Source organism: Microcebus murinus, chromosome 10 (genome assembly GCF_040939455.1).
Source record: "Microcebus murinus isolate Inina chromosome 10, M.murinus_Inina_mat1.0, whole genome shotgun sequence".
In the NCBI taxonomy this organism is placed as follows: domain Eukaryota; kingdom Metazoa; phylum Chordata; class Mammalia; order Primates; family Cheirogaleidae; genus Microcebus; species Microcebus murinus.
Genome location: NC_134113.1, coordinates 25241324 through 25258360, shown reverse-complemented (window position 1 = coordinate 25258360; position 17037 = coordinate 25241324). Strand labels below are relative to the sequence as shown.

The 17037-nt window shown below is 43.4% G+C and overlaps 1 protein-coding gene across 2 annotated transcripts in view; it reads right to left on the bottom strand.

Annotated features, from left to right (window-relative positions):
* Nucleotides 1–17037, bottom strand: part of TMCC3 (transmembrane and coiled-coil domain family 3) — a 68418-nt gene that overhangs the window by 34478 nt on the left and 16903 nt on the right. Inside the window, exon 1 of one of the 2 annotated variants that reach the window (XM_012775282.3) lies at nucleotides 4789–17037. This exon is cut by the window's right edge and continues 16309 nt beyond it. The exons of the other annotated variant lie outside the window; for it this stretch is intronic. The gene's annotated coding sequence lies outside the window, so the exon portion shown is untranslated. The remainder of the gene's footprint in view (nucleotides 1–4788) is intronic. 2 annotated transcript variants of the gene reach the window in all.

Sequence of the window (17037 nt, the reverse complement as noted above, 5' to 3'; positions counted from 1 at the left end):
GTCCACGGCCTCGCCGCCAGGGAGGCTCGGGAAGCTGTATCTCACGTTTTCAGCCTCTGCTCCAGGAACAGGCTCTGCCAGTCAGGTAGAAAGGGAAGGCAGATGGTGTGGAAAGGCAATCCACAGTGTTTGCAAACACCATCCTAAGAGAATATTAATGCCGTGATAAGCTCTGTATAATGAAACTCTTCCATGTCTAACTACATGGATTATCGTAAGAAGGGTTTGCTAACCAGGTTAAAACAAACAATCCAGTTACTAGAGGGTGTGTTTGCACTAGAGGTAGGAGACAAGAGAAGTGGAACCTTCTTTAGCCACTAAGTTGTAAATACATCCCCTTTCCTCAGATTTTTAAATATCACAGTCTCTTTCAAAACGCTTTAAAATAGGCCACACACACAAAAATTCCAAAGACCAAAAACCAAGACCCCCAAAAACTCTAGATTTAAAGAACAGAAATGGAGATCACAGTATTTGCTGGTCTTTTGTTCCTTTCTCCTGACTCTTCTTGCTGTTTCTAAAAATGAGAGTCTGCTGCTGCTGCCACCACCACCACGACTGCCACGTGTTTCCAACTCTGGAAACAGCATGATCAATAGGGAATCACCTTAAAAATTCTTGTACAATGGAAAATGATGCGGCAACTGAAGTGGAAATGAGTCTGAATGGGCTACCAGGGGAAGCTATCCAAGCTAAACTGTTATGAGAGAGAAGCAGGATGCAGAGCTGAGCCTGCAGCGAGCGCTCATTTGGGCTTTGAATGAGCGGTGGGGGGATTTATGATCGATGTAAACCACTGTACGCTATGTGTATGAGAATTTCTAGAAGGAATCTTAAGAATTGTGGGTGGTAGTTGCCTGTGGCGAATAGGAATGGGAATCTGGGGACAGAGACACTTCGTTTTCATAATATCTTCTTTTTGATATAGTTTTTGTTTTTATTCACCTTATTTTCATATTTTTGAAAAAGTCCCCAGTGCCTGCATCCTCAAAGTGAGACTAATATGCAAATATCTGCACAGTGTCATCAGCACACCGCCTCTCTCCTCTGAGTACCTATCATTTCACTAACTGTAGCAAAACAACTGGCCTCCAGGACAGTAAGCATTTTTGTAACTCACACTAACTTGATGATTTCATTTATGCAATTACTTTTAGGGAAAACTCCCTACTGAAAAGAGAACTTTTAAATCAAATTTCCCAAGGAAATAAAACATGTCTTAAAAGGTAGTTCTAAAAAAAAAAAAAAAAATTTATGCAACTTAGCTAGACTTGCCAAGTCATAAATATAAGTTTTCAAGTGAAAATCCCATAAAAAACACTCTATAATAACATTACACTTTCTTATCTAACTTCACAAAATACCATTTTCTTAAGGGACCAATGCTACTGAAACATTTTCACTGAAAACTGGGTTTCCCAATGCTCACAGCTTTGATTCTGTGTATCATGAGCAATGATGTTTCCCATACAGACTCTTCACTAAGGACATCTATGGGAGCTGACCATGGCAGTGTATGATAGGTGTGTACACACACACACACACACACACACACACACACACACACACACCCCTGGGTATCCACGTGGGGGACTGATTCTAGGACTTCCTGAAGATATCAAAATCCGCAGATGCTGAAGTCCCTGATATAAAATGGTGTAGTATTTGCATATAACCTATGCACATCCTCCCATATACTTTAAATCATGTCTAGATTGCTTATAACACCCAATACAATAAAATGTTATGTAAATAGTTATACTGTATTGCTCAGGGAATAATGACAAGAAAAAAAAATGTACAGACAAAAACTTTTTTTCGAGTACTTTCGATCCAAGGTTGGTTGACTCCAGGGACGTGGGACCCACGCATACTGAGGGCCAACTCTGTGAGGGCCGACCCAGGGCAGCTGAAGAGACACACAGGTTCACCTAGCGACCGACTGCATACGCTGCATGTGCCCCCTGAGAACTAGACTGTTTTATCCGTGATTCTCTGGTTTTAAAGTTTGGTTTGGTCCTTCAAAAATAGTTTCTGTAACAACTACAAAAAGGAGTAACACTATCTTCTTGAGGTTGAAGTCAGTTTCTCAGAAGCCACAGCAGGACAGGACTACTTTCACTTTTTAACCCTTTGCACTCGGACGTCGAGTGTGGATAATGTCGAGTGGATAATGAGAAAAAAGCAAGCAAGTGCAAAGGGTTAAATTTTTTTAGTGGCTCTAGGATTCATTTGAAAATGAAGCAATGCTAAAATTGGATTACAAAATGTATTTGAAAGTCTGCATTTAACTCACTCTTAAAACATTAAAAACAGGCATTTAAACATGTACATGCCCTAAAGACGTAGAAATTCACTCCCTAGGTTAGAGGAACAAGTGTCCACTTTAGGTGAGTGCATTAAAAATATTCATAGCAGCATTGTTCACAAAAGAAAAACAACAAAAGCAACAACAACAAAAAAACCCCACAAATAATCCAATGGCCTATGGGAAATAGAATGGATGTATATACACTGTGTTTATTTGTACAGGGGAATGAAATAAACCAGAGCTACAGGAATTAAAAGGGTAAATCTCAAAAAAAGCAAGTCGAAGAAGAACAGAGTATGAATTCCATTTTATAAAGGCCAAATGCAGGCAAACTCTCGTTTAGGTACGAACACATAGGTGGTAAACAGAAAAAATCAAGGGAATGGTTAATATAAACTTAAGGACAGCAATGATAAAGGGCTTGTGATGGAGGAATATGCAAACAGGGATGAAGGTCACAGGGTCAAGTTCAACTTCTTACCCTGGGTTTTACATACAGGGTATTTCATGTCATTTTTTTTTTAATGGCATACCTTCTCTGAGTAATATTTAATTACACAGTAAAATAAACTAAATGTATGTATGTGCCTGAGCTGAAGTTGTAGAAGGAATGACTTCTTTCAATCCTATTGCTTTATCTCTGGGGCTCTATATTTAATTCTCTGGGTATGAGAGTTAAAATCTAAATCTGAGGCACTACTTAAATTGTGACCTGGTCTCAAAGGCCCTCAGGCTACCACTGCACTGTGTCTCCCTGGATCCCTATCCTCTCCGGTTTGCACCCAGGAATGTCAAGGATGCAGACAGGAGAAAGCCCAGCATTTTCCCCCAGGGCAAGGGTGAAGATCCCGCAGCAAAAAAATGACCCACCCCATAGGCTGACTGGGGGAGAGGGACCAGGGCATTGTGAAGGCTTCTCCAGAACAGCCCGTCAACCAGCAGCTGGCCAGAGGAGACTCCTTCCTACATCCCTTGAGCAGCCTGGCACAGAACACAGATGGCAGCTCTAGTTGTTTTACAAGCCGAGTTCTAGTAGTTTGGGGAGCCATCGTCCCTTTCATTCCAAGTGAAACCCAGTGTGTCAGGCTGTCAACTGCTGCACTCACAATGTTATGAGGCTGTAAGATGCTTTGCTGTTGGAACGACTGGCCCTAACAAAAAAAAATTTTTTTTTAAATAATAGAAATCTAACCTCCAAGAAGCAAGGGATCAGAGGACAAGCAGCAAATGTTCCCCACCCCTCCCCCAGCCCAGTTGTTTTGGGTTCTAAAGACTAGGGATAGTTATCAACAGTAAGCCCTCCTTTGCGACATTCTAGACCAACCTTTGCTACAAAACTAGTTGCGGGGGGGGGGGGGGGAACCCTAAGTTAATAAATGTGTTCAAATATTTTAATGTCCAGGGAAGGAAGGAAAGATTATATGTATTTTGTAGCAATATACAGAAGTTTTCCATGAGAAGGACAGCCACAAACTGAATATAGATTTCCCATGAGAGCAAGAGCTCCCCAAGACAGAATTCAGATGAGCTGGAACCTCCAGCACCCCACAGGGAGTGCATCCCACCGTGGGTGTCCAAGCACGGTCAAAGGAGCCCTGATCAGACGCACCCTGCATTTCCACAGCTGTCTCCTCTCCTGACCCACGGCTCCGAGGCAGCCACCACACCCTTCTTCCCCATGGTGGGCAGACAGTGTCACACTAAGTCAGTTTTATGGAGTTTCAGGTTTCCAGGCAAGGACTCGAACGCGCCCACTTGTTAAAAGACTGGATGTTAAAGTACAAAGTTAGATTCCAACTCAGAGCCCCATTAGGCCAGGATTACTTTGCAGCTCACAGGGAAGTAGGAGGAGAACTGGCTCTTCTCCAACAAGCAGCCAGGACACTCAAACCTGGGTATTTGTCCTTCTCTTAAATCACTCATGCTGGATTGACATTTTTAAAAGGACCACACAATAAAAGAATTTAGTGATTCACTGGGAGTTTAGGCAGTTTAAATACCAAGAAACCCACTGAGAAATTAGAGGGATTTAGGCAAGCACAAAGATAACTATTAGGAGCAGAAAACAGTTCGTATTTTTTTTTTCTTGAGACAAAGTCTTGCTCTGACACCCTGGCTAGAATATAGTGGCATCATCCTAGCTCACTGCAAGCCCCAACTCCTGGGCTCAAGCCATCCTCCTGCCTCAGCCTCCTGAGTAGCTGAGATTACAGGCACATGCCACCACACTTGGCTAATTTTTCTATTTTTAGCAGAGAAGAGGTCTCACTCTTGCTCAGGCTGGTCTCAAACTCCTGATCACAAGTGATCCTCCCTCCTCGGTCTCCCAGAGTGCGGGCATTACAGGCCTGAGCCACCCCGCCAGGCCTACAGTCTGTATTTCTTTCAAGCACCTCACAGGGTATTAATTACCACAGAGCTCTACCGTACATATTTACACACTCCGGCTGACATGGAAGAGCGGCGAAGAGACTTACCAACTGCCACGCCACGGATCAGGGAGCGCACCACGATCGGCAGCCAGCTCGCCCTCCTGCCCGAGAGGCATTTGAGTCTGCAAGGCTCACAGGCCAGATATTCCTCACAGCACCTACCATATGACTCACCCTGGACTTTGGAGATACTGCTCACATTATCTCGGGGTATTCCTGTGTTTGTCTCAGAGAAACTCCACGCCCTGCACTGTACCCAAGTCAGACGCCAGCAATAATGCACTGCATTCAACACGCTGCTGGACAAATGGGCTCTTTGTGCTGCCAGCAGAAGAGATCCACGTTGTGTCTTCGCAGGGAGGCCGACTAGAGCAGGCGCCTGCTATCCCACAGCTCTGGGACGGCAAGGGGACAGACATTCTGTCTGGCAGCCCCTGTTTACCGATAGGGAAACGGGCTCAATTCCACAAACCCTGCGCTTGGGCAGGGCAAAGGCGAAGCGTTGGGCTGAGCACAAGAAACACCAACATGAATGAAGGCAAGGCCGGTAGAAAGGGGAGGGAAGCGGCACAAGGGCAGGGAGCAGAGTCAGGAGACTCTCTCCTCTGTTGATTCATTCACGAGACAGAAGGTCCCGGGTGCCTCCGTGTGTCAGGCACAGCCCCCTCCCAGCCCAGTGGCCAGCGAGGGAGACACAATGACAGCCACTGATCTGGGCCAGGAGAGTACTTGGTGCTAAGGATGCGGGGAGGGGCTGCCGAGGGAGAGAAGAGGAAGGGAGAAGGGACACAGTCGATGTGAAGTAGGAAGAAAGACTTGTCAGACGAGGACGCAGTCAGCCAGAGAGCAGGTAAGGATTTGGAGGATGAACCTGAGGTTCCCGTGGGACACATACACGCAGATGTCCTGACAAACACCCAGAGTGCCCATCAGTGACAGTGCCGTGGCCACATACACCGCCCCCCCAGAGGACAGGTGCAGACTTTAGGGTCAGCCAGGCCTGATTAAATCTAAGCTCTGCCTCTTTATAGCTTTATGACCTTGGGCAAGTAAAAGAACCTTTCTGAGACTCTGGTCTCATGTAAGGAAATTCCTCTTGAGATTTAATGAGATCAGAAAAGGCCCTGATGTCATGGCAGACACATGATATTTAACTCTTTCCTCTTGCCCTTCCGTGATCATATACTGCTTTGCATTATAATAATTGAGTACTTAACTCTTGCAGCAGATCACAAGCTTTCCTGCTGTCTGTCACTCATCTTTAAATTCCTTTTGACCTTCTTGGTACACATAGATCCTCAAATATTTGAATTGCCACAAGTCATATGAAAAACTCAGGCCAGAATGTTCTGGGGGACCGCGGGTTTCCTGCCATTGACATTAAATAACTAATGCAAAGATCTCAAAACGGCCATGTGGTTTAAGCAGTATTTATTTAACTGTGTTGAGGGGTGGGGTGGGGGAGGAAAGGGCGATGAGGTTTGGAAGAGTCAGAAAATTTTGTCAGTCTCATAAAGCCTAGTCAAAGTAACAGAACTTTACTCTGAGTAAAACTATACTGTAATATTTAAGAGGAAGAATGCTTCCCGGAGTTAATATTGCATAGCCTCTATTCTCTGGCTCAGCTCAAGTAAAGGTCTCGAGTAAAATTAAATAATGAATTCTAGCAAATGGATCTTGCATTGAACCAAATGTTAAGTCAACAATACACTCTGTGTATAAGAAATATATACTTTCTTTGCTAGGCTCATCTTGCTTATTCTATTTATAACTATCAAAATGAATATTTTAAAACTATAATATGATTTTTAAAAACCTGACTGACCACTAAGGCATGCATAATTCAATTCTACACAGCCAAGCTTATTCATTTTGCTTCTGGTTTTGCCTTCAAAATTTGGGTTCCAACTTGTCTTGACTATTTACACAGCTTCCTTCTTAGTCTGAAAATATCTTGGTCACTGGATATTTTGTTTCATCTCCAAATTACTTGCTAAAACATGTTCCAGATCACCTCTACCTTCCTTCTAGATCCTTCCCTGGTAGCCTCATATATTCCAATCCTTTCACCTGCAGTCCAGTTCAGCATGCCTACATGTTACATGTCCACTCATAAACAGCTCAAAAAAAAACCCCAAAAAAACCCCAAAAACCCAACAAAGTTTCTAACATAAAATTATTTGACAATTGCCTCAAAGCTCTCTAATTGTTGGGCTCATTTAAATATTTTGATTAAATGTGTAGAATGATTCAATCCAGAGCTGATGTTCTTCGGGATGTTTTCAACCTGGCCACCTGAGACATGAGCATCACCACTCTGAGAGGCCACTTTGGTCCCTCAGTGCTGAGGAAGAGAACAGCTAACCTCTCCCTCACATACGCAGTCCTAACCCTGAGGTTCCTGCTGCTCCCAGACCTTTCCGGAGTCTGGGTGAATCCTTCTAAACTCACAATACATTTGTCCTCTTTCTTGCCACCTTTAAGAGTCTGACACCTCACTGACTCACAAACTCAAGACACCTCCCAATTCTTCCCTGCTCTAAATGGGCTTGAACTTCCCAGACTTGAACAGACTCAACTTTTTTGTGTGTCTATAAGATCCTCGCCTATCCCTCTGCCAGCAGGGGCAAAACGAGGGCCAGATTAGATGGTATCTGCCACTAAGCCGGCAACGTCCCCACGCCACCTGCTCCCGGCCGGCGTGACTGTCCCTCAGACGCTGAGGAGATGCGTACCATCTGAGTGAGAGACTGAGACATAACCCTTTCCATTTAAACATGACTTCGACATACACAATAAACACACACACCCAGAGTCTAACTACACCATGACTCACGTTAGAGGTGTTTAAAAACAAAAGCATCTTATGGCTGTGAAGCTTCGCCCAAAACTGCCCTGAGGCTTCTACTCCAGGAGCAAGTCAGATCCAGGAAATGGTTCACCGGGATCTAGAGCGGGATTTTCTCACTATCACGTTGTGCTCCAGGGCTGTCTTAACTTTCTTCTGAACCCAGTTCGGGATCTGCGACCTCCTGTGAACCAAAACTCGCTCCTTGCAAATTCATGGTTAGCTACACACACTGCTAAGCCATTCCTCATCCTCTCTCTTCTCCCTCTGAACGCCTTAGATATCTTTGAAACTCTTCCCTGGTGAATCTCAGGTTCTAACACATTAACTGCCATGGAGAGTTGTATTCAACTCCCTCTAGTTTTGACCCCAGGGCCACGTGAAGCATATATAAAATCTTGTTGATGTTCTTATTGTTACAATTGACAATTTAATTCTAAAAACATGGATTAAATGAAAAGAACTCAATGCATTTCATTTTTCTATTTATGCTTACATTTAAATTACACTCAAAGTTTTTATTCTATATTCATAACAAAACACTGTGATTCCAAGGAAAAGTTTCTGATTTTTTTGTGTGGCTGTCAATGTGTTAAGCAGACAGGGGTAGTTAGCTGCTTGCCTGCTGCATCAGAGACAACTAAGCTGGGGAAGCCTTCTGAAAATAGAAAGTTTTTCTTGCAAATTGGTGCAATCTTTGGGAGACAACATGTTCACATCTATCCTTATTTAAAAGACACGTACCCTCTGACCCAACAGTTTTGATTTTGAAATTTATTCATATATGGTTATAAAAAATGTACAAACATTTTCAATACAGTATTACAGAGCAAAACAAATGTAGAGGAAAAAAAAATCCCCCTGGAAGGAGCCTAAACCGTGTATCAAGAGAGGACTGGTTAAATAAATCATGGATATGTGCACTGTGTGCAGATACCACTTCTGTAAAATCACCTAAGAAATATATAACACTGCTATCTCTGGGGGAAAGGATAAGAAGCTAGAAAGAGAAACTTTATTTTTTGCCTTAAGCCTTTTAGTACTATGGGATTTTTTTTTTTTAAAATGAACTTGCACTTTTTAGGGTAAGTTACTTAACAGGGAAAAAGTGAGACTTTGTAATTTAGGTTTATGCAGATCTACTAAACACTTCATGTAATAATGTCATTTACTCTTTGCTAAGCAGGAAACAGAAAAACTAGGCACAAGTAGAAACTGTTTAGACCAGATATACATTAAAATGCGCTTGCTTTAGCAGTTAATGATTTAATCATGATATATTATCAGAAGATCAGAGTATTTTTCTCTAATGCACTTGGTCTATGTATTACTGACTTTTCTATAATCTAAGTGGCTTGATTTGACACATTTGTGCCAAACGTGTATTTACACTTAAATTCAGTTTTACTCAGGAAATCGGGTTGGGGTTGGTTTTTAAGTTTTTGCCTTAAACCCTAAAAAGGAAAACAAAAACAAAAAAAACAACCCACAAATCCCTTTAGGATTTAAAAAAAAAAAAAAAGATTAATACCCAGGGCCTGTATAGGAAATATTATTGAATCTTCAGGTCTGGAATCCAATCTACACATTAACAAGCTCCACAAGTAATTCGATGTCCATGTCATTAGCACTGCCTCACGCACACCAGAAGTAACCATGCTTAGCAAATACTGTGTCTTATCCAGAGGAAACACAGCACAGAATATTCTGTGAACAAAGGTGTCCACTACTGTACTACTCCGAGAGTTTAGAACAGATAACTTTGCTGAACACCGATACAGGGTCTGGAGTTAGCACTGGGGGCAGGCACACGCACCAGGTCCTCCCACCCACACACGGTTCTGGCTCGAGGAGTCGAGGGGCAGTATGGGGAAGAGCCATCTTCGAGACTGGACAGTGCAGGCCCGTGTTTCTCAAGCTGTGGCTGCAATCTCAGGATCAGAACCTGGAATCTCCATCTGACAGCCTCCTTTCTACTCCTCCCCCCAACCCCATTCTTATGTGCAAATATAGTTTGAAACTACTGAGCGAGACTGGTATTTCCCGAACACTCAGTCGTAAGACTGGATGGGGCCCAGCCATCCTTGCCCCACCCCAGATCCAGTGAATCAGAAATCTCTACTAGAGGTTCTGCGTGTTAAAGCAATGCCCCAGGTTATTCTTATAAAACTGGAAAGTTCAGGAAACACCAATTCAGGTCAAACTCATTCTTAAGATAAGGAAATCAAGGCCCAAGAAGTTAAATAATTCCCCCAAGGATTTACAGCTGATTAATGATAGCTGGGAGACCCGAAACCTGGTGAGCTAATTCCCTCCTCTTAGACCAATACTGCCTATATCTGTGAAGTTTTGGATACACCATGAGGCCGTGAATGAGTGACTAATGAAGTTGAACCCAGAGGGCATGTCAGAACGTGCCAGTGGCTTAAAGGATAACCGACACAGTAAAACTGTCCAACATCAACCTGTCCCCAGGTTCTTTCACTTTCAGTATCAGTATGAGCAGAAATGTAAAATCGCACACCTGACAGAAAAGTAAACCCGGTCCCACACAATTACAGCACGGGGAAGCAGGAAGACTGGATGATTCAAAATTCTCAGATCTCAGCATTTCTGGTCAAACATTTGCACCTTCAGCAAAAGAACCCTAATAACCACACATTTTCGGTTGTGGCAACGGCCTGCACCTTGCTGCTGGGAGAAAAGAGAGAGCTGCTCCTACAGAGGCCCCACCCGTAGCCCGGAACCAGAAACTCCAAACCCACCAGAGAGAGAAACCAGGATGGGAAACAAAACCCCCTGGTTTGGAAAGCACCCAGCGAGCTTTAACTCAGAGAGAGTTCAATCGAGTTATAATTGCCTCTAATTGGCCCTCCCACACTGCCTCAGAACTTAACAGCTGTAATCAGTTTCTCGAAGAAGACTGTGTTGTATTTCTTTCCTACCTTTAAAATCAGAATCCTCTCTGCTTAGCTACTTACCATTACTGTTTTGATTTTTAAAAAATATACCAAGACATAAAAAAGGATGAATGAATGAATAAAAGCAAAGAGGCAGATGGACTTTTTTTTTTTTTTTTAAGAAATAAGCACTGATCCCTCTGACTTTAATGATGAGCCAGTGGGATTCAAATCTGTAATGGAGACGCATGTCGACTCAGGAAATCTTTCTGTTCCAGGGCACATGGTCCAAAAAACACATTCATCTGGCCGGACATTTTCCATACTCTGATTTTTATCTTTCTTGGCATGCTCAACTCTCCTTTAATAAAGTCACAACCCTTTGTTGCCATGGAACCCAATCAGACACGAAGCCTGTTACTGTGACTTCCCTGTAGATCTAAAAAAAGACCCAGTGACCAAAAGACCAGCTCTTTCTTTAAAAAGAAAAAAAAAACCCTAAGATTTCTGGTACAACCTAACCCTTTTATATCCACTTCAGTTTAAGCTTTCATGCAGCTAACTTGCTAACTTGAACTCTTGAGCCAAAGCTAGCCAGTGTTCTACAAAAATTTTTCAGCTGGGATTTTCCAAAGAAGATGATTTTATAAATAAATAACCTGGCAAAGAGGGTGAAAATGTTCTGGGGATACCTTTCATTTTTTTTTTTTCTACTAGGCAAGATTTCTGAAATATGAGCAGATATTTAGCAAACACGTGTCAATCAGCAGCTACTAAATTGCAATATTCATTTCCATCAATACTTAATGTTTGCCAAAAGCTCATTATTTCTCTGTAAAGAAGATTCCAAACAATACAATCAATCCTGTGTTCTGTCATATCTAGATCTGGACTAAATCTGTAGAGGAAAATATCTGGGACTAATAGCAGAGCTACTTAAGAAAAGAGAATTAACATTTGTTGAGTGCCTACCACGAGCCAGGCACTTTTTTTTTTTTTTACATCATCACGAGAACCCTGCAACTGTGGCATTTCCATGTCTGTTTTGCAGATAAGGCACCAGGGCTCAGAGAGCTTAAATATTTAAGCAGCTTGCTCAAGCTGCCATGCTAGCTAGAATGGTGTCTGGTTCCCAAAGCCAGAGCTATTCATTCACTCAACCAGCATTTATTTCTGGCCTCAGAGTGCTAGGCATTTTGTTAGGCTTCCTGCTCTTTACGAGAGAATTTACTGCCCGTGTAGCTTGTCTATAAAAAGGGTGTGGAGTCTATCTTAACTGGCGACGGGAGCCAGTTCTGGCCATGCTCAATCATAACAACTACTGCATCCACCAGCTGTGGCGACCGCTTGGGAGAATCATGAGTAAAGAAGGCTCTGGCCACTTGCCTAAGACAACGCAGGACAGGGCACCTGTGACACCCACCCAGAAGCTGGCTGCTGCCCAAGACCCTCCAGCTCCGGACCCCACGGTGCACAGGACCACGAACATCATCAGCAAAGTCAAAGGCAAGCCATGCAAACTCACAACAGCTTTTTCAGCCTGGTTTTAGGCAAGCAGCTCCAAGAAGTGACTAGTAAGAAGCAATCGTGGCAAAGCATAGAAGTTAATTTTGAAATCATTAATTATACCAGCCTCTCAGCTAAAGATATTTTACCTATTTCCTCATATAATGACTACAACTACTGTCACTGAAAGAAATGTTAGAAATCAACACAGAACTGTAATGAGATACCACTTCACACCCACTAGGATGGCTATAATTAAAAGATAATAACAAGGGCTGCTGAGGACGTGGAGAAATGAGAACCTTCACACACCGGTGGTGGGAACATAAATTGGTGCACTTTTCTGAAAACACTCTGGCAGTTCCTCAAAAGTTTAAATGGAGAATCACATAACCCAGCAATTCTACTCCTAGGTATATGCCCAAGAGAAACAGAAACATATACCCACACAAAAACTTGTACACAAGTGTTCATAGCACCATTATTCTTACTAGCCAAAAAGTGGAAATAACCCAAATGTCTGACTGATAAAATGTGGTATATCGGTACAATGGGATATTATTCAACCTTAAAAAGAAAGTACTGACAACTTAATATTTTGAAATTAAAAAAAAATTACTATTAAAAAGTACTGATTCGTGCTATAATATAAATGAACCTTGAAAACATTATACTAAGTGAAAAAAGCCAGACCCAAAAGACCACGATTCCATTAACAGAAAACGTCCAGAATCGGCAAACCCGAGAGACAGAAAGTAAACTGATGGATGGATGTGCAGGCTTGGGGATTTTAAAAGGGGGAATGAAGAGAGATTGCTAATGAGAATCTTTTTTGGGGTGATGAAAATGTTCGAAAACTGTGAAGATTTCACAATTTTGTGAATATGCTAAAAACCATTAAATTGCACACGTTATATGGGTGAATTGTATGATATATAAATTATATCTCAATAAAGCTGTTTTGTTTTGTTTTTTAAAGAAAGACCCAACACAACCTTATTTTTTGGTGTTTGGTTGTTCTAGTAAACAACAAACAGCCTAACCAACAAGACCATCTGAACCTGGACAGGTTATTTTGTCTTTCAGGGTCTCCGTGCCTTGTTAAGAAAACAGGGTTCATGCCTGAACCAAATGCTGTCCTCCCTCATGAGCAAAGCAATCTGCGGCTTTGCATCTGAGGGGAAAAACCACTTGGGTGAAAATCTCGCAGCTGAAGTTCGAACGAGAGAGTCAGACCTCCTCTGCCTGCCAGGCCAGGGCCCACCCCCCACCCCAGCAAAATCACATCCAGCCCACTTGTTAGGATTCCTGAACACCTACTATGTGCGAGAAACAATTCTACACCCATTTTGTTGTCTCTCATTCTCAAAACAATCCACAGGGAAAGCTGGTACCCTTCTCTCTCTACAGGTGCAGAAACAGGCTCAGAAAAATTATGCAAGGTGATCATGGCTGCACAGCTGCCAAGTGGCAGAGGCAGGATGTGAACTCATACTGAAGTCTGTCTATGCTGCTTCTCTTACTCCTATGTCCGTTTTTCACAAACTGGGTGGCTTAAAACAGACATTTACTGTCTCATAGTTCTGGCAGCCAGAGGCCTGCCAGAAGGATCAAGGTGTCGGCAGGGCTGTGCTGCCTCCAAGGCACAGGGAAGTGGCTGCTCCACGCCTCTCTCTTAGTCTGGGTTGTAGATGCATCGATCCAATCCTCGTCTTCACAACCCTGTGTCTCCACTGCGTCATCCGTCTGTACATGCCTATCGCTATGTCCAAACCCCCCTTTTTATAAGTACACCAATCATGTTGGAGTAGGGTCCACCCTACTGACCTCATTTGAACTTGAGGGTAAACTTTATAGAGGTTTGATTACCTCCGTAAAGACCCTATTTCCAAATAAGGTCACATTCTGAGGTATTGGAGGTGAGGACTCCAACATGTCTTTTGGGAGGGGGGCGGGAAGACACAATTCAACCCGCAACACTGAATTTCACTATAAATGACACAGAAGTTCCAGGCAAAGGTCAAAGGGTCTCGCAGTAAACAAAGGCGGCACACACAGAATTGTTCTAACAGGGAGAAGTTGTACTAGGATTACTCCTTTCCATCATCCAATAATTAAAAGCAGCATTCCAAACTCAAGAGAAAACCTGCCCTGGAGTAGTCACTGCTGTACTGACACTGCGAGGAGTGATTTAAATCACCACAACGTCACTCAGTGTTAGTTAAAATTATTGCCTTTGTATTTGGTATGTATTTAATTTGTTTGAAATTTTCATAACAAAATGTTGAGGGAAAAATTACCTCCGAATATTGATAAAATCTGCTAACAAAATCTTTATTCTTAAAGAACATCTAAGTAAAAAACACCAATTAGCATCTTTGAACAAATATTTTTCTATGAGCTGAATGCAGGGAGAAGTTTTAAAATGTGAAAATAAGAGTACATCTTCCCTAATTAGACTGATTTAAATTAACTAACATCGATGAGGCCTTAACTAATCATTTGATGTACTTAAACACTGAACTCTGAAAAGCCCTGCTGTCTGTTGGAATGTGTGAACTCAAATATTATACTAACATCAATGCATGGAATTCTAAATGCAGGATTTCTTTCTTTTCTTGCTTCCTTCCATCTCTCTCTATCGACCCAAGCATTCGTTTTGCAGTATGGGCAAGCACTGGAGTGTGATCCCTGCCCCCCTCTGGGTAGAGACGAGTGAACCACAAGTTACAAGGACACGAGGGCTCAGGTTAGACTTGGGCACAGGCTGGGTGGAGGAGCCCCCAAGCCAGGTGTGGGTCAGGGAAGACCATGTGTGTATGACCTTACACAAGCCTCCAACATATCTGTATAAGGAAGGAATTACGCTTAAATTCTACACTAGCAAACGGACACTCAATGTGCTGGGCAAACTGGCTATGATGATCTCATATAGCTTGAAAGTGGCAGAACCAGGATTTAAAAGCCAGACCCGTTGTCTCCAAAGCACTGGCACCATACTGCCTTGTCACCTCGCCCATGCAGAGTAAATTCTTAGCACACTGCAGGAAGGCTTCAACACAACCTGCAGTGAGAAGACCTGACCATTTCTTATCACCCTCACTGCTCCTTCTAGTCCAAGCCACTATCACCACTCCCCACCAAGCCCACCTACAAGCTCTTTTCAATCCAGCAGCCAAGGACATCCTTGCAAGACACGTGCTAGCCCAAGAACTGGCCTCCCCGCTCCCTCCCAGAGCCCATGTCCTCCTGCTCAGCTCCTTGCTGACCTCACCCCAGATCACGGCCTCCTCGATGTGCCTCAAACACACAGGCACACGCCTGTCACAGGGAGCCTGCTCTTGCTGTTTCCTCCCTGGTGCTTCTCCCTTACACAGCCGCGTAGCCGACTTCCTCAGTCTTCCCTTAAAGCCCTCTTAAGAGAAGAGCTTTCCTTGAGCCTCCTGTTTAAAACTGCTTCCCTCTCCCTCCAACTTGGGCCTCCCTGAACCCCTTCTCTGCTTTATTGTTCGACGTTGCACTTCTCACCATTTAACATGCTGTATATTTTACCTACGATCTGGTTGTCTGCCTTGCTCTACTAGAACACACACTTGATGAGGGCAGGGATTGTTCTGTTTTGTTCCCCGGGATGCCCAGCATGTAGTAGGTGCTCAATACACATTTGCTGACTCAGCGTGTTGAATGAGGCTGAAAGCGAATCTTTACAAGTTCGATCCACACTTGTGCTGCTCATGAACAGACTCTGGCCTGGCATCTCCACAGGCCCCACTGCTGACTTGGTGGACAGGTGAAGAACAGGTAACTGGTGGGGGAAAGAGGGTGGAAGCCAAACCACAGGGCTCCAAGGAGCTCATTGTTAAATTCAGTGACATGAAAAAGTACCTTTCCCACGCCACATGCTGGGCAAACAGGTATCGCCACTGCTACTCACTCCAGGTGTGGTCCCAGGTGAAGGGGGCTCCTCAAGCCAGGACAGTTGAGGGCAGCAAAAAGCAACCTACCTTCTCGACTTCTCTATGCAAAGTGCTAATCAGAAAAACAAACAAACCAACCACTCTGCTGGGGCGCTGGAGGTCCCTGTTTCCCCTGGTGAAACTCCACCTATTTGCACAAGGGCTCTTTTCTTACACTGATCTCCTCATACCTTCCGCCTATGAACCCTCACTAGAGCTAACCAAATGAAAACCACACGGGTTCGATTCTGCAAGAGGCCTCAGACAGCAGAAGGCGGGCTTTGAACTTGCCTACATGGTGACTGGCAGGAGTGGGATAGTCCAAGCATCTCAGCGTCTGCTGGATGGTGAGGACACAACGAGAAGGCAAAGGTCGAACAGCAAAAACAGTCAAACCATGAGATGGAACACTTTTCCAAGGAGGAGCCTGTGCCACAGAATGTAAAATGTCTGCCAAACTGTCCACCCATCCTCATCCGAAGTCCCTTACGCATTAGGCTGGTGGTGGTGGGGAAACGGGGATGACAAATAATAATTACAGGAAAGCCATAAGTGCCTGGCTTTTGTAAAATTCTAGGGCACTTGAAGGGTTCCTTTCAGATCTGAAATTCTATGGAGGGACTAAAATCACTGCAAGATTGTTTCCAAAAAGCAAATAAAACCTCACTGAGAGAAGGTACTATAATTTCTTGAGTTTGCGTCATTCTGTTTTCTGTAGTTAGAAAAAAGGTGATGGATTTGGGTTACAAAGGCAGTGTTCCACTATAAAAACCTGCTGGTTGCCATGACAATTAACATCCCTCTTCCTCCTTTTTTTCTGTAGCATCCTTCTTCTATTTGAGTCAAGTCAAAGAACCATGATTTAGTATTTCCTTTGCATGAAGATAGAAATATAAATATACATATACAAACTGCATACCAAAGGTGAACCAAACCCTTGAAAACTGATACCATCTGCCCTCCTCTCCCAATAAAGTCCTACAAACAAGACACCCTCCTGCAGCAGGTATAGGTATGAAAGGCGGGTGGGCCAGGAAGGCTTGTAGCTGACATCCACTCCTCTGGTCTAGAGCCTCTCTGGGTC